This window comes from Ambystoma mexicanum, chromosome 8, assembly GCF_040938575.1.
Source record: "Ambystoma mexicanum isolate Mex_15411 chromosome 8, UKY_AmexF1_1, whole genome shotgun sequence".
In the NCBI taxonomy this organism is placed as follows: Eukaryota; Metazoa; Chordata; class Amphibia; order Caudata; family Ambystomatidae; genus Ambystoma; species Ambystoma mexicanum.
In genome coordinates this window covers 15,647,651-15,674,916 of record NC_090929.1, presented here as the reverse complement: position 1 = coordinate 15,674,916, position 27,266 = coordinate 15,647,651, and the positions used below count along the sequence as shown (strand labels likewise).

The 27,266-nt window shown below is 47.2% G+C and overlaps 1 protein-coding gene and 1 pseudogene across 1 annotated transcript in view; one reads left to right on the top strand and one right to left on the bottom strand.

Moving 5' to 3' along the window:
* Nucleotides 1–27,266, top strand: part of URM1 (ubiquitin related modifier 1) — a 202,111-nt gene that overhangs the window by 6,896 nt on the left and 167,949 nt on the right. The window lies entirely within an intron of this gene.
* LOC138473519 (histone deacetylase complex subunit SAP18 pseudogene) lies at nucleotides 4,660–5,248 on the bottom strand (annotated as a pseudogene).

Sequence of the window (27,266 nt, the reverse complement as noted above, 5' to 3'; positions counted from 1 at the left end):
TAGTGACAGGCGGTGCATAAAGCAGCAATCACATTGAGCCGGATGAAGAAGATGAGTGCTGATACATCCTGACTCATGCTGCGCCAATCTGGCTAAAGTCGAGCACAACCCTTTCCAGAAGCGGCATGCACATGCAAGCACAACCCTTTCCAGAAGCGGCATGCGCACATGCGAGCACAACCCTTTCCAGAAGCGGCATGCACATGCAAGCACAACCCTTTCCAGAAGCGGCATGCACATGCGAGCACAACCCTTTCCAGAAGCGGCATGCACATGCAAGCACAACCCTTTCCAGAAGCGGCATGCGCACATGCAAGCACAACCCTTTCCAGAAGCGGCATGCGCACATGCGAGCACAACCCTTTCCAGAAGCGGCAGGCACATGCAAAGTCATCCCTTTCCAGAAGCTGCAGGCACATGCGAGCACAACCCTTTCCAGAAGCGGCATGCACATGCAAGCACAACCCTTTCCAGAAGCGGCATATGCACATGCGAGCACAACCCTTTCCAGAAGCGGCAGGCACATGCAAAGTCATCCCTTTCCAGAAGCGGCATGCACATGCGAGCACAACCCTTTCCAGAAGCGGCATGCACATGCGAGCACAACCCTTTCCAGAAGCGGCATATGCACATGCGAGCACAACCCTTTCCAGAAGAGGCATATGCACATGCGAGCACAACCCTTTCCAGAAGCTGCATATGCACATGCGAGCACACCCCTTTCCAGAAGCTGCATATGCACATGCGAGCACAACCCTTTCCAGAAGCGGCATATGCGCTTGCGAGCACAACCCTTTCCAGAAGCTGCATATGCACATGCGAGCACAACCCTTTCCAGAAGCGGCATATGCACATGCGAGCACAACCCTTTCCAGAAGCGGCATATGCACATGCGAGCACAACCCTTTCCAGAAGCGGCATATGCACATGCGAGCACAACCCTTTCCAGAAGCGGCATATGCACATGCGAGCACAACCCTTTCCAGAAGCGGCATATGCACATGCGAGCACAACCCTTTCCAGAAGCGGCATGCACAACCCTTTCCAGAAGCGGCATGCACATGCAAGCACAACCCTTTCCAGAAGCGGCATGCACATGCAAGCACAACCCTTTCCAGAAGCGGCATATGCACATGCGAGCACAACCCTTTCCAGAAGCGGCATGCGCACATGCGAGCACAACCCTTTCCAGAAGCGGCATGCGCACATGCGAGCACAACCCTTTCCAGAAGCGGCATATGCACATGCAAGCACAACCCTTTACCGAAGCGGCATATGCACATGCGAGCACAGCCCTTTCCAGAAGCGGCATGCACATGCGAGCACAACATGCACATGCAAGCACAACCCTTTCCAGAAGCGGCATATGCACATGCGAGCACAACCCTTTCCAGAAGCGGCATATGCGAGCACAACCCTTTCCATAAGCGGCATGCAAGCACAACCCTTTCCAGAAGCGGCATATGCACATGCGAGCACAACCCTTTCCAGAAGCGGCATATGCACATGCAAGCACAACCCTTTCCAGAAGCGGCATATGCACATGCGAGCACAACCCTTTCCAGAAGCGGCATGCACATGCGAGCACATCCCTTTCCAGAAGCGGCAGGCACATGCGAGCACAACCCTTTCCAGAATCGGCATATGCACATGCGAGCACAACCCTTTCCAGAAGCGGCATGCACATGCGAGCACAACCCTTTCCAGAAGCGGCATGCACATGCGAGCACAACCCTTTCCAGAAGCGGCATGCACATGCGAGCACAACCCTTTCCAGAATCGGCATATGCACATGCGAGCACAGCCCTTTCCAGAAGCGGCATGCACATGCGAGCACAACCCTTTCCAGAAGCGGCATATGCACATGTTCGTAAGTAGTTTGAAAAGTGAATGGCAGAAGCCATTCAGTTCACAAAGGCACGAGTAAGAGCTAATAAATGTCACAAAGGCTTTGTCTTTTGATCCTCTTGTCAGGAGACAAACCCAACTACATGCTGTTCTCAGTATGTAAGCCAGCGGTGTCAGGATAACCATAGAACCATAAGGGCACCCCACTCTTGGGGACGAAGGGAATACCAGTGAGGTGGTAGCAACAGCGGCCAAATCCAGCAGGGCTGGGTATCTTGCTATGCACGTTTTCCCAATTATGCCCGTGAACTACTACATCCGAGAGGTGCATTTCCCTCCTCCAGTAGTATCTTCTTGGGACTGGGACGACAAATCCAGAGGGGTCGGTAGGCTGGAGTCAAGAAGTGGAACTTGAATCAGTGTCGACTCTGGAGGAGGCTCTGTTGCCTGGCAGAGTAGATGGAACAGCAACTCTTAGAGAGACAGACCCCGCTATGTTGACCAGACTCAGCAGCTATGGGTCTCAATTGAAGGACTGCGTACAAGTAGAGCGGGAGTTAGTCCACTTCTGTCCCTGGTCTAGGTTGACTTGGAGGATGGGACTAGGCTGTTGATCGCACAGAGCTGAAGTCGTCTTTTCGGATCGCGCCGGTTCCTACAAGGTGGTTGTTGGGAGCTTCGTGGTGGACAGCAAAGGGCTGCACTTTCTGGCAAAGGGCAGCATGGTGTCCAGGGCACAATTCTCTCGCATTTAACTGCAGTCGCGGTCATGAGCAGGACTTGGTGCGGTCCTCGCCACTGTGGTTGGAGTGCCAATTTCCGCTGGTGCACTCGAATGTAGACCAGATTCCCAGGCAGCAGGGAGTGGCAGGGTTCAGTCACAGGTTCTGTCAGGGAAGCCTTGACCTTAGTGTGGAGAGAACAAACGGTCTTGACAAGAGCTGGACCATAATTAAGAACTGTTTCATATGCCAGGTGCAAGTTGAAATAATGAGATGGGGGTGGGTGGTGAGGTCCCCTTATGTATCTGGTGTGCAGTAAGGATTTAATGCTGGGACATCCCATGGTTGCGGTGTGGGTGATTTCACATGTGGAACAGGGCAAGGGTCAATGCTTGGGGCCACGTTAACCCTGCCTCATGGCAGATGTTGCAGAGATTTCCCTTTCAGCGTTCCACTGCGCCACTGGACTGTGGTGGGGTGGTGGTAAGTGCAGTGGAACGATTGGGGAATATTCAGAGTCGTGCATACGTCCCTAATGACCTTCTCGGTAAAGTGGGTTCCTCTGTCACTGTCAATGAGGCGGAGTAGTCCAAACCGAGGAATGAAATCCCATACATTTTCTTTAGCAACACTAATAGCGTCTGCATTTCAGCAAGGGTGTGCTTCCAATCACGCACAGCGAATGTCCACCATGGAAAGGAAGACTGTGTGCCCCTACTCTGGGGGATCTGTGTAAAGTGCACCAGCACGTGCAGAAAGGGGCCTTCCGGCACCACTGCTCTCACCACATTATGAGACCAGCAAACGGCACAATTGTCACTAATCGCCCGGGCCACACAGGTGAACGTTGGGGTATACCGTGCATGATTCATGTTGTCAATCCTCGCCCCTTTAACTGTGTGCATCCAATGGAGTGTGCAGCCCTTCTAGGCACGGTAAGAAGGCGTTGGGCCACCAGGCGGCCATCTGGGGTGCACCAAAACAAGTCCGACACCAACTTAAAGCTGCATTGGTAGCCACTCTGTTGCTTCATCTGGAACTGCAGAGCCGGACTGGGAAGGAAGGCAATCCGTGACTGTGGACATGAAACACAGATGAGGACATCCTAGATCTCTACAGACCCCCCTCCTACAGCCCCACTTTGTTGACAAAACTCGCTGCTGCCATCATGTCCGTTGATCACGAGATTTCAACATCTGGCTCCAGAAAGAAGACCAGTATTACAAAGTCATTTGGAGTGAACCTGGCTGCATTACACCTCACACAGATGGTAAAGGGTCCCAAACACATAGCTGGAAACACTCTGGGTGGCATTTATTGTTATGGAAACAAATCACTGTCTGGTCCCCAATCCACCTTCCCTGTGGGGATCACTTATCTATACCGTTCACAAAATTCACAGACACCGCCTCGCAGGTCCTTCAAAAGAACCATGGACCATGACCAGACCGTTGAAAGAACTACACACCACCTCCTTAGCAACCCCATTGGATGTAAAACTCCACCACATTTCAAAAGGATTCATTCTGTGTTGGACTGCAATGCCCCTAAAAAAATAAAAATAACTTTAAAAACTCTCAAAAAAAGAAACCAGCCAATTGGTCACCCTCTAAACTAAATCACTTAAAAAAAAGGAAATTTGGAAACTGGAGGATTAATGGTCTACACACTAGCAAACTTGCCTACCACCAACAGTTATTCCTTTAAAGGGCTGAAATACTCAAAGCAAAGAAAGCACACTTCTCCAAACACATGATTCATATCACCACAGTGAAAGTATAAGATCATCAGAGAATTAAAAAATCGGACAGCCTAACGCAACCACTATGCCTACACAAGAGCTCTGTGACCAGAGTGCTGCATATCTCAACCAAAAGATTCTATTTTTATTATTTTTTTACCATTTAAGCAGGTTTATTTAGACATTTAAAAACAAACTTTGAAATGTATCAAGCTTCAGTAAACTTGTAAGCCACCCACGTCCAAGGCAAGCAGTTCAGTAGTAGAGAGCAGGGAAAGAAGAAATAAAAAGTAGGTGCATGGTCCATGGTCAGATTTACAAAAAAAATCTAGGTCAAATGTTTGTGCTTTAATGATCACAGGAAAGGTCCAAATAATAGCGCAATAATTTAAAATCCACGAAAACCACAAATTTAATATGGTCTCATGCGCCCATAGGGTGGAGGCGCTCTGTTTGGAGGGGTTATTGCAATATCCAGGTAATCTCCGATTTGAAATCTCTGCGACTGCAACGTCCTTGCATCCTCTGTTCCCTTCCTTCCAGGGATTGTACTGCCAATTGACTTCACCCTATACATATGCATCTTGGGATCTCGGTAAACTATAGCAAAACTGAAGTGCGTGCCTTTTTTCCGTGCTTCTGATACACCTTTTTCACCAAACTTGTCAACTCTTTCAGTGTGGCATCCATCCAAGTATACATTTGAAGTTCGTTCGATGGGACATTGCCCCTGGCAAATTCTTCAGGTCTGTGATGTCGAGCACTGTTGGTAGTGAATACTCTCAGCAACAGTGGGCATGTCTTCTCTCGGTCGATGGGCTTCTCGGGTTCCTTCTTGATTTCTTCTTGGGTGACCCGAGACTCCACCGTCATTTTATCTCTGCGTGCGGCAAGAGCCACCTCGGAACCGGCAGCTGGGGAGCGACTCCCTCCCATTACCAAGAAAACCGGAAGAAAAAAAAACCCCAAAAGATTCTAGACATCCAGGACCACCTTGACAATAAAGGATGCTGCCACCCGCATGCCACCGAAATCCCACCAACACCTCCCACTACCTGTTCTCTATTGTCTTTCTGCCTTCTGCCTACAGAGGAACTACTAGCTACCATTGACTCATGAAACCCATTAGGATCTCCTGAGGATCCATGCCCTCTCGTCCCCAAAGTTTACAAACCAATAATGACCTTTCCGGACTTAGCGGCTATCTTCCTTTGCCTCCTCAATGACTCCATCAGCACCGGAACAGTCTCGGCTCAGTTCAAATCTGAATTCTGCATGCTTCAGACCTGTGCTCAAAAGCCCAGAGCAGACCCATATGACACAGCCAGCTATTGCTCCATTCAAACACACCTTTCATCAGGAATCTTTCTGGAAACATTCATATATCGTCAACTCCTGAATGAGGCAGAGCACGGTTTTAGACCTTCTGGGAGTACAGAATATGCTCTGTGATCCATCTGCGATACACTTAAAAGCAATACACCTGAAAACCCGGACACTTCTGACACCATCAGTCAGAGTGGAAGATATTGATATTAAAGCAGCAGCTCTACACTGGATCACCTCCTACTCACAATCTTGGGCCCCTACAATTCCCGGCTCGCCTCACTCACTTGTGGAGTACCCCAAGGATCCCCACACTCGCCCCTTCTTTTCAACATCTACATGACAGCCTTACTTGACATCAATAAATCTGGATCTGTCAGGAGCCAGGAAAGGGATGCGGACACAGAGGCCTCATGGTTGGAGTTCTAAACTTTTGTTAAATGAGAAAGAGTTGGAAATCCTTCACTATCCCTAATCTAGGAGGTATTTCCCTACCTCAACCAAAAACTAAGGGGGTCTGTCCCTTGTCAAGATGTCCAAGTAAATATACATCCTGTGTCCAAAATCCTATTCTGATCCCCACACTCTAAAACTAAATGTAAGGTGGAAAGGGTATTGTCTCTGATTTTCCAAGTGCACACATTTTCAAACAAAAAAAGGTTCCAAGTGGACAAAGTTCACAGTGCCAAGACACTGCTCCCCTCCCCAGGTTTCTTTTACCAAATTGAAAAGTTCAAACAAAGAATGATCAAGTTCCTTAGAACCCAAAAGGATCACTCCCTCCTATTGGCGTGTTAACAATTCTCGGGGGAAATGGCTTTCTTTTGCAAGGTTTTTCTTCACCTTTTAATATAATTCAAAATCCAAAGGGCATGTGTCTTCCTATGGACTCTTCTTTTTTCGTTTTGGTACAGTTTACAATCTCAGAGCATTGGCCTTCCATGAGACTTTCCTCTTCACATTTATTATAATCTCAGGACATTAATCTTCCTTGAAATTCTCTTTTTTACCTTTTATTACACACACTTGAGTTTTCCTGGTTTACCCTCCTGCAAGGACTTTCACACAGTTCATCAAAACACTTCTCCTGACCTGGTGTACTCTCCTACCAGGACTTTATCTTACAAATATTTAGCTTTACTGGGTATAGTCTCCCGACAGGATTTTAATTACAAACATGAAACTTCACATTTCACCCATGAGATAATATTCTTTCCAGTTTTATTTTTAATGTTTGCTTCTTCTGTTACCCAAGGGTTCTTTACGCCTTTTCCCACCACTTTACTTGTTTCTTTAGTATATATTAGTTCAATAACCAGTCAGGGTACTGTTAACAGATATGTTACATGCCTCCTTTTGTATCTCACATTCAGTTCTTATGGGCGGAAAGCAGTTTCATGCAATCCGGTAACCCATCTGCTTTCTCTGGGATTACCAATGGCTTCCTGCATTCTCTCACTCCCGTTACCTTCACTTTGATTTATTTTAGTGTAGCGGCATATGCTTCTAAGCAACCTGGTAACCCATGTGCCTCCCCTGGGATTACCGGTTGCTCCTCGCGTTCCCTCGCTCCAAGGTTCTTTAGCTTGCTGGCTTGATGTAGGTTTTCCATCTCCTTTTCTCCCGTGTGCGGCTCCTGCTGCTTTCCGTTCTCGGTCATCGAGCCATCTACACACCGGTTTCTGTCTTCATTGGTTGGGTTGGCCTCTACACTGTTCTCCACAGCTTACCTTCCTTCAGCGAGATATTTGGTATCAGCAGCTGCCGCGGTGCATCTCAGCATCTGCAGCTCTCCTTCTCTCTGTGGCTTCTCAGTTGTAGCATTTTTAAACTTCCCAGCATGATGACCGAATTTACAGAGACTAGACCGCTGCGTGGACCTGCCGGTCTACGTTATTGTCATTGCTCCATTACTCTTTCTCAGTTGTAACTGGGCTATTTCTTGTATAACATTGAGGAGTCTGACATTGGACCCTTTTGGGAGTGATCTTTATTGCTCCCTGTCTCTTCCTCATCCCAGTTGTCAATACTCTGTTCCGTGTGGGATGCTGGGGAATATCTGATATAGGTTCAGTAAAAGGCAAAGGGAGAGTGTTACGGTATGGTACAGTGTTACAGTATACCATTGGGGCATACAGAATGGAGGCAACATCCCTTCTGGGGAATATGATTTTCCCTGATGTCATATTATCTCCCTGAGGGTCACCTTCTCCCAGGTGGTCCTCCCTCATATAATATAGCTGCCCCAAGGGTCAGGATCAGGTAGCGGCAGCTGTCTCCTGGCCACATAGGAAGAGATTACTTCACGAAAAGGAGTAATGACATCATCAGATTCATCACATCTCTTGCTACAACTACGTGGATGACACACAAATAATCTACACATTTTCGACTCGCCCATCACCAAACGCCCCAGACGTTGAAAACTGCCTAGCTCAGATGGACGCATGCATGACGGCTAACAGACTAAAACTCAACCCTAACAAAACGGAACGGATGCTCTGCAATACTCCAGGTTCTAACCTCACCACAATCCCGTGGCCTGATGAGATGGGACCCTATCCAAACCCATCAATCATAGTAAGACATCCTGGAATGGAAACGGACAATGCCCTCACTCTTGTTCCACAGGTCAAAGCCATTGTCGGAAGCTGCATTTCCCAGATGCACATGCTAGGCTTACTTAACATTCACCCACAGGACCATGGCCATCATTTCTTTAATACTGTCCAAAATAGACTGTGAAAATGGGACTCCCAGATTACCAAATGAGGAAGTGTCAAAGAGTTCAAAATTCAGCTGCAAGACTACTCCTCAGAATGAAGCGGTGTGAACATATCACCCCAGCATTATGTTCTCTCCATTGGCGACCCATCAAAAAAGGGTTAATTTCAAAACCTTGTGTATCGCCATTCTTCGTACCATGGAGAGGGCCCTTCCTCTGTCAGAAGTACCTTACAGCGCTACACTCCTTCCAGAACACTTAGGGCCGGCAACTTCATCCCCATATGGCTAACCTGCCATGTCTGTATCAACCACAAACCATTTCTTATCGACACACAGGTAACGAGTGCTTCCGATATGCATCCATCATCACCAAAGGTTTCTGCGTGTACCTTCCTGCTATCTGACTAACACACCCTGCCCTCTTTTCTTAGAGAGCCATGCGCAGCAAGACCATTATTATTGGTAGATGGGTGCTATATAAGACCACTTTGCATTACAATAGGAGCCATCGGCCCATAAAAGGCTGTATTTCAAGCTGCTTTATCGTTTCCTGCAGCGGTAAAGGACAGCGGGTTGTGTCTGCAACACTTGACATTTGCTGAGGCAGAAGAGACCAATGGGGCTTACAACAGAGCATATACATATTTTCCATTGAGAATCTGGGTACAAGTAACCCCGCTGTTGCCAGAGGCGAACGAAGTTCTGACCTACCCCATGAGCATACCAGGAGTTGGCATAAATTGTAGCTGACTTGTCTTTTTCTAAAATTCACACTCTAGTGAGGGCAGTCAGTTCTGCCACCTGGGCAAATTACATTTGTCAACCAATAGGCTTCTAAAACATTGTGGAGTGAACATAGCACATAACCAGCCATCAATCCCATCCACAAAGAGAACCTTATCAGGGTTATGCAACTGGACGTCTTTCAGATCAGTACGGTGGGACTGCTTCATCGATGACTTTAGACCATGGCAAGGGTTTGGTGGTCGAATCGTGAGTGAGTGCATCGAGGGGCTTAACTATGATGGCAGACCCTGGTATCCAGTGCCTGCAGTAACTGTGCATCCTGGGGAATCCCCTTGGGGTCTAGGGCTTGGGCATTTGCTGGACCGCTTTAATGCGATCTTGGGACAAGTGTCTTTCATGTGCTGGTATATTGTGGCCTAAATGGCACACACAGGGCAAGGAAAACTGCAACTTTTCCATAGAAGATTTGTGACCTTTCTGAGCAAGAGCTGTCAGTAGATCAAGAGAGTCCTGTTAACACGCTTTCAAGGAGGAGGAGGCCAGTAGAAGATCAACCTACTGCATTTGAACAGACCCTCCTGTAATGGAGGCATGGTATCACAAGTATGACACTGACACAAAAGGTAGTTTGTAAAAACTTTAAAGTTTCTGGGTTTGGAAAAACTCCTACTTTGCTCTATAACTAGGATGGGAGTAGTCTCTACCTTCAAATAATAAACCAGTTGTAGTTGAGTCCATCAAAGCAAAATGGCTTATACTAATAAAACCTAATGCCAGCCCCATCACTTGTACAAAAAGTGTGTAAAGCAGAATATGTATGCAAAGGAAAATCAGTGTTCAAATATAAAGAATACATGTGGCTGAGTCAGCTGTCCTCCCCACGTTAGCACAAAGTAAGACGGTGCGCGTAGGTAGGATGGCACACTCTGGCCCAGGTTCTTAACACCAACGTAGCCCAAAACGTGGGCCGAGGCCCGCCTGATCTTCCACGTTCAAGTCTTTCTTTAGAGCTTTCAAAACACAGTTCAACAGAAAGTCCACACCGGTCTCCTTCAGTTGGGTTCAGACCTTTCAAAGCAAAAGTTCAAAAGCACTTGCAGGGGCTTCCTTCCCCAAGCTTATTTCACATCCTTTAGGGGTTCCCTTGCCCAAACGTATTACACTTCCGGTCTCCCTCAGTTGGGCTCGCACCATATCCTGATGTCGAAGACTTTCGAGTGTGTGTGGCTTTTACTACAGACTTCTGCAGGACCACTTCGACTTTCCCTTTAGCTCAAACTCTTGTCTTATCTGCCCCAGTGCTTCTTGGTCTGGGTAGTGCAACACGTTATAAGCACCAAAGTTCAACGTTCACCTTTTTACTCTCCCCTTTTTTCAGGGTTAATTTTGATGACTTCGCTTTTACAGTTCATTCACTTTATCACTACAAACATTTCACCTTTCATGTAGAATTTCGAGTGGGCTACTTCCTTTCGCTGGATGACTCCGTTACTCAGTATTGCTGGTTTCTCAACTATCCTCACTTCAAAATTCATTCACAGGTCTGCCTTTCTTTGCGTCTCATCCACATGTTTGGATGCTTCAACTTTGTGATATAATGTTGCAACTTTAATCTTTCCTTAACACTCCCTGGTCTTTCATGTCGCTTGCCAACTCACCGGCTGTGCGTGTTTCTTTCTTGTACTTACAGTTTTTCAATTCACGAGTCAAGGTTAGTACCACAGGCATGACCTCGCCTCCCCAACTCTGCCGTTCAACCAGGAGTGTCGCTGGCGACCTTGAAACACAATGCAGCCTTCTTGTTTGGGATGTGGCCTTCTCCACGTCTCTTCGTGTCCTTTTGGCAGCAACAACCTTCTGCAGGGAACCCCTGGGGTTCTCCACCCATGTCTCTTGTCCCTTGGTCTGTCGCTCTACTCCAGTAGGTTCACCTTCACCCTGGAAGTTCTGCTCTTACTCGTGTTCCACCATGCTCCGAGTGTGTCTCTATGTTCTGCCTTTTATCCGTGTGAGGAGAATCCACTTAGAGTCAAGTGCCTGACAATTGCCTGACTCGATTAGTGGGACATGTCCAATGCGATATGTAAGGGTTAGCCTCTTTAATCTCAGTCGCCCTCTTCTGCGACCCAGTGTTTGGGTAGAAGAGGGAGTGGGGGAGTTGGGACATCAAAGAAATCAAAAAAGTAGAATGGGTTAGGTGTACAGGAAAGGGGTAAATATTGCTCTCACCATCGGTCGCCCACCCCCACTCCCCTCAAAACCCCGCACTCACTCGTTTAGTAGGTAAAGCCTAGTGAAGGTGTACTGCAACATTTAGTAGGTAAAAGCAAACGAGTACTGGCATTCAGGGTGTGCAGGGTATTGTGTAGGAAGCTGAACCAAAGATCAACAACAGTAAAATGTGTGGCTGTGGCAGGGAGGAAAGATAAGATGGTGGCTAATAGGGGTAATGAGATAGGTGGACAAGAAAGCTGCATTCACCGCACGCAGGTCCTGAACAAAAGAGATAAACACCTTTGCCTTGGTTCTTGGTTGGAAGAATAGGAGCGTTGCAAGCGCTACGAGCGGGCACAATAATTTGTTGTTCAAGACATGTTTCAATAACTGGGCAAATCCCTTCCTCTGCTTGTTGGGAGATAGGATACCGAGGTACACACAGAAGGGTTGTGGCTGAATTCAGGTTAATTTGTACAAGTTGTGCATTCAGAATTTGTCCAACATCGTTTGCATGTGTGGACCATCATTTGGAAGGAACTTGGTTCAGTGCATCTTTCTGGTTTCAAATTTGCCTCTTCCTTCAACGCATCCAAAACCTCCAGTTCCTGATCAATGAGAACGTCAAGGAAAATGTCATAGATGGAGCCACTGAGCCTCATATAAACATTAAGAAAATAAGGAATTTTCCAATAGAAGACATAACGTTTTAGACCCATAAAGCTAAAACAGTCGGGTACAATCTCTTCAAAATTATATATGAGCTGCTGAGAACCAACTGCCAATCCCCATATTGGACATCTAGCCCCCTTCACAGGGGTAGCTGAGAAACCATGAACACCAGTTGTATGCTTGGGATAAAGTGCCCACGTTTCCTGGAAACAGAATATGTCTTCCTGACCGGTAAATTCCAGCCAGTCAGTATTTTCCACCTTTCAGGACAACACAGCTATATTCCACCAAAGGATGGGCACGGAAAGCATTTGTGGGCGGGTAGGATGTGGGGAGGGGAGGGGGCCCAGTTTCGTATGGGGACAACCCCTACCCAGTGGGGAGAAAAATATCAATTGGTTTTATGGGTCACTTCACCTAGATTATGACTATCGGCAAGTGGTGTTGGTATTGTAATGCTGGGAACACAAGTTCAGTTGGATGTTAGGCCAGATTTAGCCAATAGGGTGAGAACCAGAAGTGATGTTGATGTATTTGTGAATTGAGATATTGAAGCCCTAAGGGAGTAACACCAAAGTCTATTGAAAGAAGGCCTTTAGCCAAACCTGGAATTACAAGATCAACTCTAATCACATTGCAAGTACTTTAACAGGGTCTAGGAGGCTTGCGACTGAAGAGATGTCTTCTCGAATGATCGTCTGGCACCCTTTAATGTCCCTGATACAATGTATAACTTTGTTAGTAACTTCATCGCAGAACTCTTAGAGCTAGCCAGCTTTGGGACATCCACCATGAAGAAAACAGCAGGCGGCACACAGTTGGCAGCAATTCAGTTTTTGCCGTACCTCTTTGTGGTGTCTAGCTGCTTACCCTCCCTGCTACTAAATGATGTTTGTATTTGTATTTTTTGTTTAGCGCTTTAATCCAAAGCGCTTTACAGTGTAACAACATGGGAACATCAAACATGTGACATAGAAGCAATAACCGTATATATGAGACAGACCCTGTTCAATACTGCATCCACAAAGATCTGGGTGATAAGGTGGTGCAGCTAGGCTTCTAACTGATTGAGTCAAGCTGATTTGAACTGGGCATTGGCAAAGTGCAAAGGTACCACCTTTTATGGACTTGATTTGAGGGGCCAATATGGCTCGGTTTTATTGGATCCTTTCTGGTGCTCCCTTGCTTAGGAATGTTTTTTGCAAAATTGGTTTGTATGCTATCCTTGGATGCTATAAATTCCCTTTTAGACGCTCAATTTTCTAACAAAGTTCAGTGATTCATATACAATAACCACTTGCACCGCTCCAAGGGCAACCTGCTAAGGCCGCCTTCCCTAGGGCGCCTACCATCCCTGTACGCCTGGCGCCCTAGGCATGCCAGACACCTCGCTACCCATCCATGATATGATATATCTACAGCTCCTTCCAGGTAAGGGACGTTTTCATTGAACCTTACCACTACTGTATTGTGCCACACACACATAGTGCTTCCCAAGGTCTTCTTTAAGGAACTCGTGGTGGCAACAGTAAAGACAGACACAAGTTAGCACAGTTCAAGGGTGTTTATTAAACTGTAAGTGCAGGTTGGGAAAATGCCTAATCTAAACCTAAATCTAAGATGAGAGCAAGCGTCGACCATCAAAAGAAAAATAAGGCAGTCCTTGTGTTGTATCAAAATAAAATGGCCTATACTAATAAACAAACATATTGCCAATTCCTTACAACTAATTACACAAAGGGTGTGGGGTAAGGGTTCAATAAAGAAAGAAGTGTTCACAAATAGTAAGTCAGGATGTGATTGCCAGGGGTCTCCTTTCCCACGTTTTCAGCACAGGACAAGGTGGGACCTTGGAGCATAGCACACGCCCAAGCCTTCACAGCACGAGTGGACAGTTCTGTATCAGCTATCAGGTTCTTCAACGGTTAAGTCTCTTTTCAATCGAAAAGTCTCTTGCCTTTGCGGCCTGATGTATCCAACAAATAAACAAACACAAAGTTCTGCTTCACGTGTACCTTGGGTGATGGCTTCACCCCTAGGTCCCTCTCTTCCTGGCATAGATCTTTTTAAACAGTTCTTCAGGCTTTGTCATTGGTTGTCGGCTTCCCTCTGCCGGGTTCGCTCTCGCCAACTTTTACCAAAAAACTCACTATGGGACTTTAGACTTCATTCCTTCTCGTTAGGATCCCTTCCACCGGGTTCACTCTTGCCAACTTTACGAAACACAGTTCATTACTGATTTCACCATGCAGGATTCATTTAACTTCGTCACAATCATCTGTCGGTCAAAGACCTTCGACGGTACAGAGGATTTTACAAGACTCCTGTATGACAACTTTGACCTCTCGCCTCTTCCCCAGGCCTTCTGGTTATGGTAGTCTCTACCTTCTGGTAATCGCCCAGAGTTTTCTGCGTGAGCACCCACGTGGTGCCGGACACCTGTGGTATAAGCTTTCCCCCACTTTCTCAATAGTTCCTTCAAGCTTTCCAAGGTCCAAATTAACGATTGGCTACTTTTCGTTCAACACAGCCCGGTTTCTTATCGAATCTCCCTCGACTCCCCGGCTGTGTTGAACTGCTTAGCTTTCTTCTCCTTCGGGTCAAGGTTGGTACCACAGAGACAAGCGTCTCTTCCTGACTTGGCTATCAGCGGAGGAGGGTCTCGTGTACCATCGACATCTGCTGCAACACACGCTGGCCTTTGTTCACAACCTTATGTTTCCATCTGCAAAGGTTTCACAGGCCTTGATAGGAGAGGGCAAGGTTACTTCTCTCCTTGTCACCCTCTGGGTATTCAACGTCTTTCTCCTCCTCTTGAACTGCTGTGCTGAGTTAGCTCTCACTTCGTGCGGTCTGCCTTGCTCGTAGGGTGCTGTTGTGCTCCACCTTTTATCCATTTGGGCAAGGGAAAGGGCCGCCGGGTGTGTGTGATTCTGGTGAATTGCCTGACTTTGCCTGACCCTTGTATTGGGACATGTCAGGTAAATGGCTCTGGTGTTAGTCTGTTGTCTTTCATGTCGTGAAAAAGTGTTTTGTGTCGGGAAACTGGTGGTAGAGTTTCTGAGTATCCTACATGGTAGGATGGGGAAATGGTGTTCTAAGAAGGGGAATACCGCATCTCACCCGTCAGTATCACACTCCCACCCCCCCAAATACTCCTCATCCAGGTGATCCTCCCTCACTGGTCCACCCCTAGGAACTGTATCCAATAGCGATGGCCATGTCCTGGCCACCCAGATGACAGATCCCCAGGGACTAGCCAGGGAGACGCCTTTAGAATTGAACGGAGTTAGTTAAAACTGCTTTTGAATTTAGCCACACTAGAATGGTACCTATTATTCAATGCGACTTTTGAATTTAGCTCCACTTGAATTGTAACCAGCTGCTTTTTAATTTATCCGCACTAAAATTGCACCGAGTTAGTTAATGCTGCTTCTGAATTCAGTTGCACTAGAATTGCAACCTGCTGCTTTTGAATGTTTTGGTTTAGACTACCCACTCGGCAAACCAGACACAAGGTCCAAAGTAAACGTCAGACAATATAGAAGGAAGAACCAACAATAAAACTACAGAACCCCAACAGATCGCCTGAACCCAACTAAGCACACCCCCTTCTTGTCTCCACACTTTCACACTTCTCACAAACGACACACGCCCAAAGGGCTAGTGAAACAACCAACCCCAAAATTTGCAAACCACACACCCCTCTCTAATCATACTAAAAACCCAGTACCTGTAAACAACAACAACTCAGACACTGGACACCACCCCTAGGGACACAAGTCCAAGCCACATAACAAAGCACACCCAGAAATCTCACACACACAGACGCCAGTCCTTCCTGGATCTGCACGCATCAACAGATGAGCATACATTCCATCCTATCCCTCTCTCCCTCACTAACCAACCCTACCCACTTTTCTTACAAAGCCACATGAGCACCTGGAGATCATGCAGATGGCATTGGTGTGCGGCATGAATCAACATACCGTTAAGGGAATACGGGACTGCAGTGCTAAGGACGTTGGGATAAGCTTGTTGAACATTGCATCCGAGTGCTCCAAAGCCCTTTGTACCACAAAATCATTACTTCTGTGACACTTTGCAGGCCAACCACAGGGGACCCAGGCTTGGTCAAGTGGTTCTCCATCTGTGGTATTGGAGAAAGATGGGATCCTGGGGGAAAGGAGAATCTGTGCCCGTTAACTAGTTAATCATTGCAGGCTGATGAATTTCTGCAGCGTAAGTATAAACACTGCCCACTTCTTGATAGTTCTGTCTAGGCGCCATCTTGGATTTGTCCTCCTAGCAGCTTGGGGAGTGGACTATAACAGCATCTTTGCTCAACTATGCAGTTTGCGGTTGCGTTGCTTTCTCTGTGGGTACATTCGGACAATGTTACCAGTGAAGTCCATGGACTCCATGTGATCAGGCAGAGAATTATCATTTTGTGTTTTCTGGCTTTGTCCCACAAACCGTTTGTACATTGCTCTAAAGGGGTTTGACGGGTATATTCTCTGTTATTTGGGATCAGAGGTGTACCTTGTGTGAGAAACCTGAAGGCATCCTCACACCGACTCCCCTTGGATCCTCTGCTCAGGCCGCCAGGCAAAGGCACCCATCGCTTTTGGACCCTTACCATGGGGGTGGAGATGGGAGGGAGAATCACCTGAGTGGAGGATCCTTTGGGATTGGGGAGAGGATATCCTCAGGCGAGACATGGTATCCCCTTTTTCCTTGTGAGAGGCTTCCTGCCCCTGCCTTTGTAGGCTATTGTGAACCATTTCCCCTCATTTCACGTCATTTTGCCACTCTAGTACTGACATGAGGAAGAAGCCTGCAGAGTGGTGTAAGGGTCAGGCATGTCCTAAGTACTCCACTAACTATGGTCAGGCAATTGTGCTTGAGAACTCACACCTGCAACCTGTCAATTGGTTGCAGGTGTATAAAAGGATGCAAGACAAGGAGACGGATCAGCAGGTGAGAAGCCGCGTCGAGCGTTGCAGGCCTGAAGAGGAAGAAATCCTGTGTAATACAAGGTGGCCGAGGAGGGTCCTGCCAGAAAATCTGGATGCCGGACTAGAACCCGAAAGAAACTGTGGCGCCGGGGCCTTGAGGAGCCGTCCCACGGTCATAGTGTTTGGAGCCTCACTGGTTGATGTCTGCAGCTGGAGCTGTGGGCTGAGGGAGAAATCCGAGAGCTGCAAGTCACCGGCAATGTTTGTGGGAAGCCAGCGGAACTGCCGGCAACCCAGAGAGAGAGGAGCGAACTGCAAGCGGGGCTCACAATCCACTGAGAACGTGTATACAGAGCAAGAGAAGACAGCTGCCCAGAGGAGACGCCAGGCACAGGTGAGTGAGTAAAGGGAACACTCGAACCGGGGCACTCCTGGGGGCTGGCGCCTGGCAAATGTGAATGCCCAATGAACGAAAGATGCTGTATAAGATACGCTGAACCCAAATAAAGGGGTTGTGATGAATACTATGAATCAGAGGAACGATGAGCAATGGGAATAAGAACTTTGAACTATTGAATACCAAATTAAAAGAGGGCTTTTTGACAAGCACATGAAAACTTATGATAACATGTTGGTGTGAAGTACATGTACAGTATATTGAAAGCCAAGAAAGAATACTCTATATTGACAGCAAAGGACGAATTTTATGAGATGCGATGTAAAGCAAATATGGAACATTGCTGAGAAGTGTGAGAGCATTGTGGCAAAGTGTGGTGAAGAGAAAAGAATACCACAAAATAAACTGAAAAAACAAAATGTGGCAAAGTCAAGATACTGGCAAGGAGGAAATCACGTTGTGGCAAAGCCAAAAGTTTGGCAAGGCGAATGCCAAGTGGGTGTGAACCAGAAGCGGGCAGTTACCGAACAACCTGTGTGGCAAGCAAGTGTAGGGTGATCGTTTGTGTGACCTGTGATGGGTGGACCGTTTGGTGCGAAAACGGCGCCTAGAACGGGTATTCTCTACCTGTGAAAGATAAAGAAACATACAGAGGTACAGAGAGCAAATAACAGTGCATGAACGAAATTGCTGAAGTGAAGCAGAAGAAAGCAATCTGTATAAACTGTCAAGAACTAGAAGGAATGTGAAGTTAACCTGGAACTTGTTTTGAATATCGAGAAACTCAATTTAAGTACAAGTTGGCAAGCTGAAGAAGCTGAAGTCTTGTGGAAGTGAAACCTGAGACCTTATGAACTTTGTGGCCGTTTTGAGGAAGGGGACCTCGAGGCATCTTTTTGGAACCGTGTGATCTTAGTTGGGAAGGGAACCCCAAGCCTTTGTGAAACTGTTTTGAACTTTGGGAAGGGGAGCTGGAAAGCAAGCCCGGAACTGGAAGAAGCTCAGAACATTATTTGGAACACTGTTTCTTTTGTTGCTGACATCCCAACACATTGTTTAGCTTTAGTTGTCAGGGCAATTGTAGGCTTTGGACACACACATACTTTGCTTAGTTTCTTTAGGTAGGGAAATCCCACCTTAGCATAGGGCAAGTTAGTGCATCAACCATCCTGACATTTAAGTTGATAACCCATTTTTGTTTGAACTTTGAATCTGTTGTCTGTGTCTTGCTTCATGATGCCTTCACACTGGTTGGGTAATGCCGCATTTAGGAGTGGGTGGTAATCCTGCATGATCTCTCTTTAGCCACTGTCTGGGAGGGACATTGGGCAGTGGGCAGGTCATCCCAGACCACTATGGCTCGCCTCCTCGCATATTGGCCTGGGGAGTTCTGCCAACATGCCACACCGTGCTCGCAGATGAAATGTCGGCAAGAAAGTAGAATAGTTAATGTTTTGCTTCTGACGTTCTTCCGCCTCATAACTCTGCTGTCATGTCTTTTTTTGCCAGCGTGCTGACCTCCATTTGAATCACAAGGCTATGCTATCGGACCTCCCTCATCCAAAATTCTGTAAGGCCATCCATTGTTGATTTTTGTGGAGGTTGTTGAAGTTTTAGGTGCATGGACGTCTGTTGCACTGCTTTTCAGGCTCGAGTCAGAAGGATTACATAGTTTCAAGACTTGGGGCCTCATTACAAGTGTGCCGGTCTGGTAAAAATGCCAGTAATTCCGGCTCTGACATTTTTACCAGACTGGCCCACTTCAAGTTTGCCGGCGGGGGCCACGGATCTCCTGGCGGGCCCCTAGTGGAAAATAAATGACTGAATCTCCGGCACCGCTAATGACAGCGCTGTTGATTCAGTAAATCCCATCCCATGTGGTCCTAGAGACTCCATGGGAATGGAAACGTAGCGGTTCTCCATTGCCCGTAATAACCCGATATCGGGAGCAGAGACAGCAAGACAGGGTTGCCAGTATCCCGGAGCCTTTTAAACTATTTCTGTGAAGTGTGTCGAATCCTGCAGAACCCGCTAAAACCTTAGTGTCCTCCCAGGTGGTTAAGAGAGGGCAGACGCTTCCTGATCCCAATCCTGGGTGTGGTGTATTGCGAGAGGATCACCTGGGCGGAGAGCAGGCCCAGGGAAGTGGGGAGATGGCACAGGGTCCGATAGCTCCCTTTGACATCTGTGCAGATCCTGCTGACGCAGGTTTGAATCCTGGCAGGACCAAATTTAGCCTTTCATCCTTCCGAGGTCGATAAATGAGCACCACACACCGTGGGTAATAAGCAGCGCTCGGATGCCTGAGGGTTCGTAGCGCTATATAAATGTTAAATTATTATTATTAGGGTGAGACACAGTATTTATCCTTAAAGAGGAATACTGTAACCCAAATGTAAAAGAGGAATTGGCTTATTGCCATTTTGGTACATCTCGATCCTCTAAGGGAAAAGAGTAACACCTGAAAGAGTGACTCCACTTTGTGTTGAACCCAAGAAACCAATATTGTATACGTCTCGGGTCCCATATCCTCCACAAGATCAAAAGTATTCCAACAGGAGCGATGAACATGTAACCTGTTCTATCCCTTCTGTCTCTAAAAGGGTTCAAGCTTATAATTCTTCCATTAATTCAATATGGAGGAGAAAAACCATTTTCATATCCTTTAAATAATTACAGAAATTAAATGTTTCTAAATCCAACTACAAGTCCCAGAATCCCTCAGACTGTGAAGATGAGGAGGGCTAAAGAGGCAGGTAGGAGTCCAGGTCAGGCAGGCAAGCCTAATGACTCTAAACAAGGCCAGGCAATTAATCATAAGGGCCTGCACCTGAACCTAATCGGCCAACTGAGGAGCATAAATGCCTGCCTGAGAGAGAAGCAGTAAAGGAAACTGGGGCAGGAGCTGGAAGGTTGGAAGTCCTAGAAGCAGAAGAAGCAGAGCACTTAGCCAGCAGATCACGAGGAAGTGTGACCACAACAGGGACGCCGGAGTAGAGAGGCAACTTTCAATTGCAAACTCTTGAGTTGGTCTTGTGCTCACAAACCCTGAAGAGCTGTGGCAGCACTGGAGAGAAGACAGCAGCAGTCAGTCTTTCCAGGTGCGCCTCATTGCTGTGAATGCAGAGCTGACGTTACAGTTGTTCCTAAGGCCCGTGTGCAGAGTCAAGCTGAGGGAAACTGGAGACTGGGAGGCTCTCCCTTAATGAGGCCGGATCAGAGACACCCGTGCAGCAGAGGGGTGGGCATCCCAAGAGTGCCCACAGTAGCAGTGGTAGAAGAAGCAAAGTCGGGCAGCCGCCACAGTCATTATAATTGGGAGTCGGAAAAGGAAGCTCTGTACTTCTGAGAAGCAGAAATTCCTTCCTGGTAACTGTAGCCAGCTTTTAATTGTACTCACGTTGAGGTACGCGCGAGTAGAAATTTTATGAATGGGAAAGTAACACTTGCTTAACTGAAACGCTCAGGTGTGATGAAACTCTTTTCTTTCCCTAACATAAGTAATACTTTAAAAAAATAGTCCATAGGCGCCACTCTTTGAGAACGAACATGGCTAAATGAGAGTCCGCAGCCACACTTTAGCTCACTGTACCATTCACAGAAGGGATTATTGACATCCCTACTCACTATTTAGCTTTACCTGTGAGGGCAAGCATAGGTTTTGGACAGAGGCAGACTTTTAAATTGAACTCTTTGACTCAGACTTTCCTTAGTTACGTTCCAGTTGGGAAATCCCACCATAGCATAGTGCAAGTTGGGCCATCTGCCATTGCTTCATGATGCCCTCACAGTTGCCAACCTGTGGAGGTAGAGGCTGTCTTGTAGACTTGCCCATCATAAAGTGCTGTTGTAGTAGCACATTACAGAGCAGTAGAAGTTGTAGTAGGAGGACGGTGGCTGTCAGTATTTGTCAGAACTGTTGAAGCTCACTCTGGGGCAGAGGAACCTGCTCTCACAGTTACATTGCAGAAGGAAGTTGCTGAGAGAGGAGAAACTCTCGAGCATGAACATCCTGACAAGTTGTACATAAGACACTGCAGAAGCTGAAAGTGAAGAAGTTGTTATCCAAGTGGGAGAAGATACTTTTGTCAACTTCAGCTATTCTTTCTTGGAAGGAAGTCATCCAAGAAACTCCATTGGTGCTGTTAATTCTTAGTATAACTGTAAAGCAAGAAGTCTTTCAACCAAACAAAGGAGAGACTTTGACCAGTGGACTTTATTTGTGTGAACGTTTTTGTTTCTTTCTAACTTTTCAAGACTTTGGTTAAGACTTTTTTACTTGAAGAAAATGGACATTGGGGCATTCCTGGGGGAGCAGGTTGTGACCAGGATCACTAGAAGAAGTCTTCCAAGACACTGGCTGTCTGGTAACCTTTTATTTGTGTTTTCATGTTGCTTTGAATGTTTGTTGTTTAGTGTGAGGGTTTGTTTTGTGAATGCTAGGAGGCTTTCCCTTAGATCCTAGACTAGGTGGGGGATCCCCTGGTAGAGGAGGCTTTCCCGAGGCTTTCCCTTAGATCCTAGACTAGGTGGGGAATCCCCTGGTAGAGGAGGCTTTCCCTTAGATCCTAGACTAGGTGGGGGATCCCCTGGTAGAGGAGGCTTTCCCTTAGATCCTAGACTAGGTGGGGGCTCCCCTGGTAGAGGAGGCTTTCCCTTAGATCCTAGACTAGGTGGGGGCTCCCCTGGTAGAGGAGGCTTTCCCTTAGATCCTAGACTAGGTGGGGGATCCCCTGGTAGAGGAGGCTTTCCCTTAGATCCTAGACTAGGTGGGGGATCCCCTGGTAGAGGAGGCTTTCCCTTAGATATTAGACTAGGTGGGGGATCCCCTGCTAGAGGCGGCTTTCCCTTAGATATTAGACTAGGTGGGGGATCCCCTGGTAGAGGAGGCTTTCCCTTAGATCCTAGACTAGGTGGGGGATCCCCTGGTAGAGGAGGCTTTCCCTTAGATATTAGACTAGGTGGGGGAATCCCCTGGTAGAGGAGGCTTTCCCTTAGATCCCAGACTAGGTGGGGGATCCCATGGTTGAGGAGGCTTTCCCTTAGATCCCAGACTAGGTGGGGGATCCCCTGGTTGAGGAGGCTTTCCCTTAGATCCCAGACTAGGTGGGGGATCCCCTGGTAGAGGAGGCTTTCCCTTAGATCCTAGACTAGGTGGGGGATCCCCTGGTAGAGGAGGCTTTCCCGAGGCTTTCCCTTAGATCCTAGACTAGGTGGGGAATCCCCTGGTAGAGGAGGCTTTCCCTTAGATCCTAGACTAGGTGGGGGATCCCCTGGTAGAGGATGCTTTCCCTTAGATCCTAGACTAGGTGGGGGATCCCCTGGTAGAGGAGGCTTTCCCTTAGATATTAGACTAGGTGGGGGATCCCCTGGTAGAGGAGGCTTTCCCTTAGATATTAGACTAGGTGGGGGATCCTCTGGTAGAGGAGGCTTTCCCTTAGATCCTAGACTAGGTGGGGGATCCCCTGGTAGAGGAGGCTTTCCCTTAGATATTAGACTAGGTGGGGGAATCCCCTGGTAGAGGAGGCTTTCCCTTAGATCCCAGACTAGGTGCGGGATCCCCTGGTAGAGGAGGCTTTCCCTTAGATCCCAGACTAGGTGGGGGATCCCCTGGTAGAGGAGGCTTTCCCTTAGATCCCAGACTAGGTGGGGGATCCCCTGGTAGAGGAGGCTTTCCCTTAGATCCTAGACTAGGTGGGGGATCCCCTGGTAGAGGAGGCTTTCCCTTAGATCCTAGACTAGGTGGGGAATCCCCTGGTAGAGGAGGCTTTCCCTTAGATCCTAGACTAGGTGGGGGATCCCCTGGTAGAGGAGGCTTTCCCTTAGAACCTAGACTAGGTGGGGATCCCCTGGTAGTTGGGGTTTCTGTTATTATTTTGTGTGCAATGAAATGACGAATCCTGAGGGAACTCAATACAATCGTGAGTCTCACATTACTGACCCCTCACATACGGTCTGCAAGGTGGCTGCCTGTAGCTGAAGGGTGATGGACAGTTTCTGTTAGGTACGGTATAACGTAAGAACCCATGGGGAGGTGGCTTGTATTGTGGGAGGCGCGGGTCCCTGGGGAGTTCAGGGGACCTTGTGTATGTATGGTTTATATTGGTCTAATCCAGTCTTTCCTTCTGGGTCTGTGGCCAGAGTATCCGCTGTAGGTTTGCGGTTGGTACCTGTGTCTCAAGGGTTGTGGGTCAACCAGTGGCTGTTCCCTGTGGTTCCTTTTCTCTGTAACCTGCAGCTTAACCGAGAGAATAAACCAAGTGCGCTTGTCACAAAGCTACAGCATGTTTTATACAACTTAATACCAGAAGCAGACAATCCTTTTGCCCTCACAGTGTCCAAGTAATCTTGGCACTCATGACCTTATGCCTAGGCTATGGAAAACGCACCCATCTGTGTTCCTGCATACCCGTTCCCTTGCTTATAGTGTCTGCAGAATGTGGTGGTATGACTTTGCCTTTGCCTAGACTTGGTCTACACTTGCTGTAGGGTTGCCAGTTAGTCATTGTGTGGCAAGGCATTATGCATTCTTTAAAAAAAAAAATATATGTTTTTTTCATCAAAAAGAAACGCAGAGAAATCGATAGTAGAAGGGAACAGCCAAATCAGCAGGGTACGAGGGATAGAGAGACCCAACACAAGATCTATGCGCTTGAAGGCTTCATCCCAGGAAGGCCGAACCTTCTGGAATTGCCAGAACATGTGTAGGGTAGTGCCCACAGCCCCCCTGCAGTTACGGCAGATATTACCTTGCGACAACTTGCAGAACTGCATCTTCCATGGATATATATATATATATATATATATATATATATATATATATATATATATATATATAATCTTCTGTTGTGTGTACTGGAGATCCATGTCAATTCTAGACCTACTAGGACCTGTGTATACTCCATTCCATTCAATATTGGACATCCTATCAGCTAGATCCGAATCCCAATTGCTCCAACCATGTTGAGATGCCAGATCGGAACCAGAGGGGGTGAGAAGCTTATAAATTAGGGAGACGGTGACATACATCCAGACAATTGTAAAACCAGGGACAAGCCATGCCTAGAAGTGGGAGAAAATAACGCATCCAAAAGATGCCTCAAAACATGATATCGGCAACTCTCAGATTCTCGGTTTATACTTTTAACAGAACTCCAAATCAAGCATACATTGGCCATCATAGACCTGCGAGAGCTTCCAAATACCAGCTTTCTGCCAAGTCATCTAAGAAAGAGTACAATGCACAGCCAGGTTCTTCCAGAGACCTGAGTCGCGACACTGCAGATGCATCTCCCCCCGAGTCTCCATTATGCACCTAATAGACGTGGAGTTGAGCTAATCGGAAGCATTTTCTCCATGTAAAGCAATCAATTGGAGTTGGGGAGACCGGTTTTCTCTCAATGAGGGCCCAATTCGGACAGTCGTGATGATCCGGCATAAGTAAGTAGTGTAACGTATGTAGCGTAAAGGCAGCGGGGTGCTGCCTTATTCTGAGGTAATCAAGACGCCCCCCCCCCCGCCCCAAGTGCCCCGGTTTCAGAACATCCATCTGGATCCTTGATTCCATCACCCCATAAAGACCATCAAGCTTTCTTTGCTCAAGTCCTTGCATTACTAGCATAGATTTCTACGGTACAGCTTGACTGGCAACATTCTCTCGTCAGGGGAACTCCTTCCCCCCCCAAATAAATTCACGATGGGAGGCAAACCCTTTTCAATGCAGGCAGCGACTTTGGATTCAGTGCCATTACCGTGCAGTGCCTAGAGGATCTGCTTCCCTTCCAAAAAAGCCCCAAGAATCCAAGTGACTATTGACATGACAAACACACTCACATTGTCCACATCCCTGTCGGGCTCAGCCGATCTTCTACACCCTTCACTCTTAAAAGTATAAATATACATAGTTATTATTCCCGCAGCCAATTGCATATGGACTCCCAGGCGGATTAAGTCCATAAAGCAGCATGGGCTATCGCAGGGAGTTGGCTGTGGGTTTGCCCACAATGCGTCAGCATTGGAATGTAACGTTCTGAGCTATTGGCTGTTCAGTTTTACAAGCTACGTTGGTTCTTGAGGCCTGCAGATTGTCCTACCAGAACGCTCATTGAACATATCAAGGGTTATAATAAAATGTATAGACCTGAGGGCCTCTTCTGCCAGCAAAGAAACCGAGTGTGGGAGAGCGGGGAGAGACAGTCCATGCCAGTCGGTGCCCTGGCAAACACATGGTGCAGTGCGCAGGGAGGGCGTGAAGCCATATCCCTGGGTGGCACGTATGTTAGGAGCGGCCGTAAGGAGTGGGGGGAACCTGGAGTACCTGGACTACATGTGTTGGGAGTGGTCCGGTTATGATGCAAGAGGGCACTGAGCTGCATGCCCTGCCTCCACCACAGATCTGGTGTATGCCGGTCCCTCCCTTGATTGGGCAATGTTCAGGATATACTGTCTTATACGGCCGGGGAAGTGGCTTTCAAACCACCTAGGACATCATAATGCATAATGGGTGGGATCACACCGGTATGCAAATGGCTATTTTTCTCTGGATAACACAGAGCGCAGAACCATAATTGAGGACCTCTGGAGTGGGTGGGTTACATACTGTGTAGAATAAGCTATTTAAGCGTTGTTCGTTCCCAGTAGAACCTTTCACATTTCTTGACTAATTGTGAATCGCTGGGAGTTTCACCCTTATTGATTTACCCAACCTGGAGCCCAGGGCGAAACATCAGAATGCGACCCCCGTACCCTGACACCCCCATGGCAATCGTCACTCCCAAACGACACCTCTTTGTCGTGCGTAAAAACCCCTCGATATGAATAAATAATTGCTATATCATTGAAGCTGGTTTCATTACATTGTAATTCAAGTACTTTACAGAATAGTTCTAATGTGAAAACATAGCTGTTGCTGCCCAAGTAAATGGTTTTTCTGTCAACTGCTCTTATGAAAGCCCTTCCCTGAATGCAGTTTCTAACTGTCCGTACTGGCACACTGCAGTGTGAACAGCCTACCGGGGTACAAGGGCCCACTGACCTAGCCCTGTGTTGCAGGTGTTCTGTTCGTACCACCTCACTTGTATTTCACAAGGGGCAATACTAGGCTAACCATATGCATTAGGTTATCATTCCAAGATTAACAGTCTGGTACACTCTTATTTGACTCTTTCAAAATACCTCTATTAGAGTAGGAGAGGGGGCAAATAGCACTAATGAGGATTTTTGTATACTTTGCATAAAATCGCAGAGCATTTCAGGATAAACAAGTCTGTGATAAAAGGATTGAATGTGTGAATCTCTAAATTCATAACTGATGCATGGCTTTGTGCTCACATCCCAGTTCATAATTCTCACCCTAGCATTGAAATATTTGTAACCATGAACCATACCTGATCATTTGGACAGCTTAAGGTTTTGGATGGGAGTATAAAAGGGCTGCAACATCAGGGACTCAAATGGGGGGGCGGGGGGTTACAAGGGCTCTTTTGCTTCTTGCTTTTCAAGAATTGGAGATGAGGATGGGCTGGGTCTCAGTGTAAGCACGCTCAACTCCAATACAGAAACATCTTTTGGGAATCCTATCTACAGACAGGACAGGATACTGTACAAGAGAGACCCAATAAACAATGCACAGAAAGGCTACACAAAAAGGATTGCATCTCTTCCAAACTTTAGCCTGATCAGTAATAAGTTCGTGAAGCGTTTAAAAAATAAAATAAACGCCTTCTAATGCATTGTAAAGGGTCCACAATTCCTCAGCCACTACCTACTCGCCATTACGCAGGTCTCAGGGGTTATTTCTGCAAAAGAGCAGGCCCATGCTTTATCTAACAGAGCTGGCATTAGCATCTCTTATTGGTGCTGGCCTGCAGCTGGTGAAATTCATGGTGTGGCAGTGCAGAAAGGGCATTTGGCCT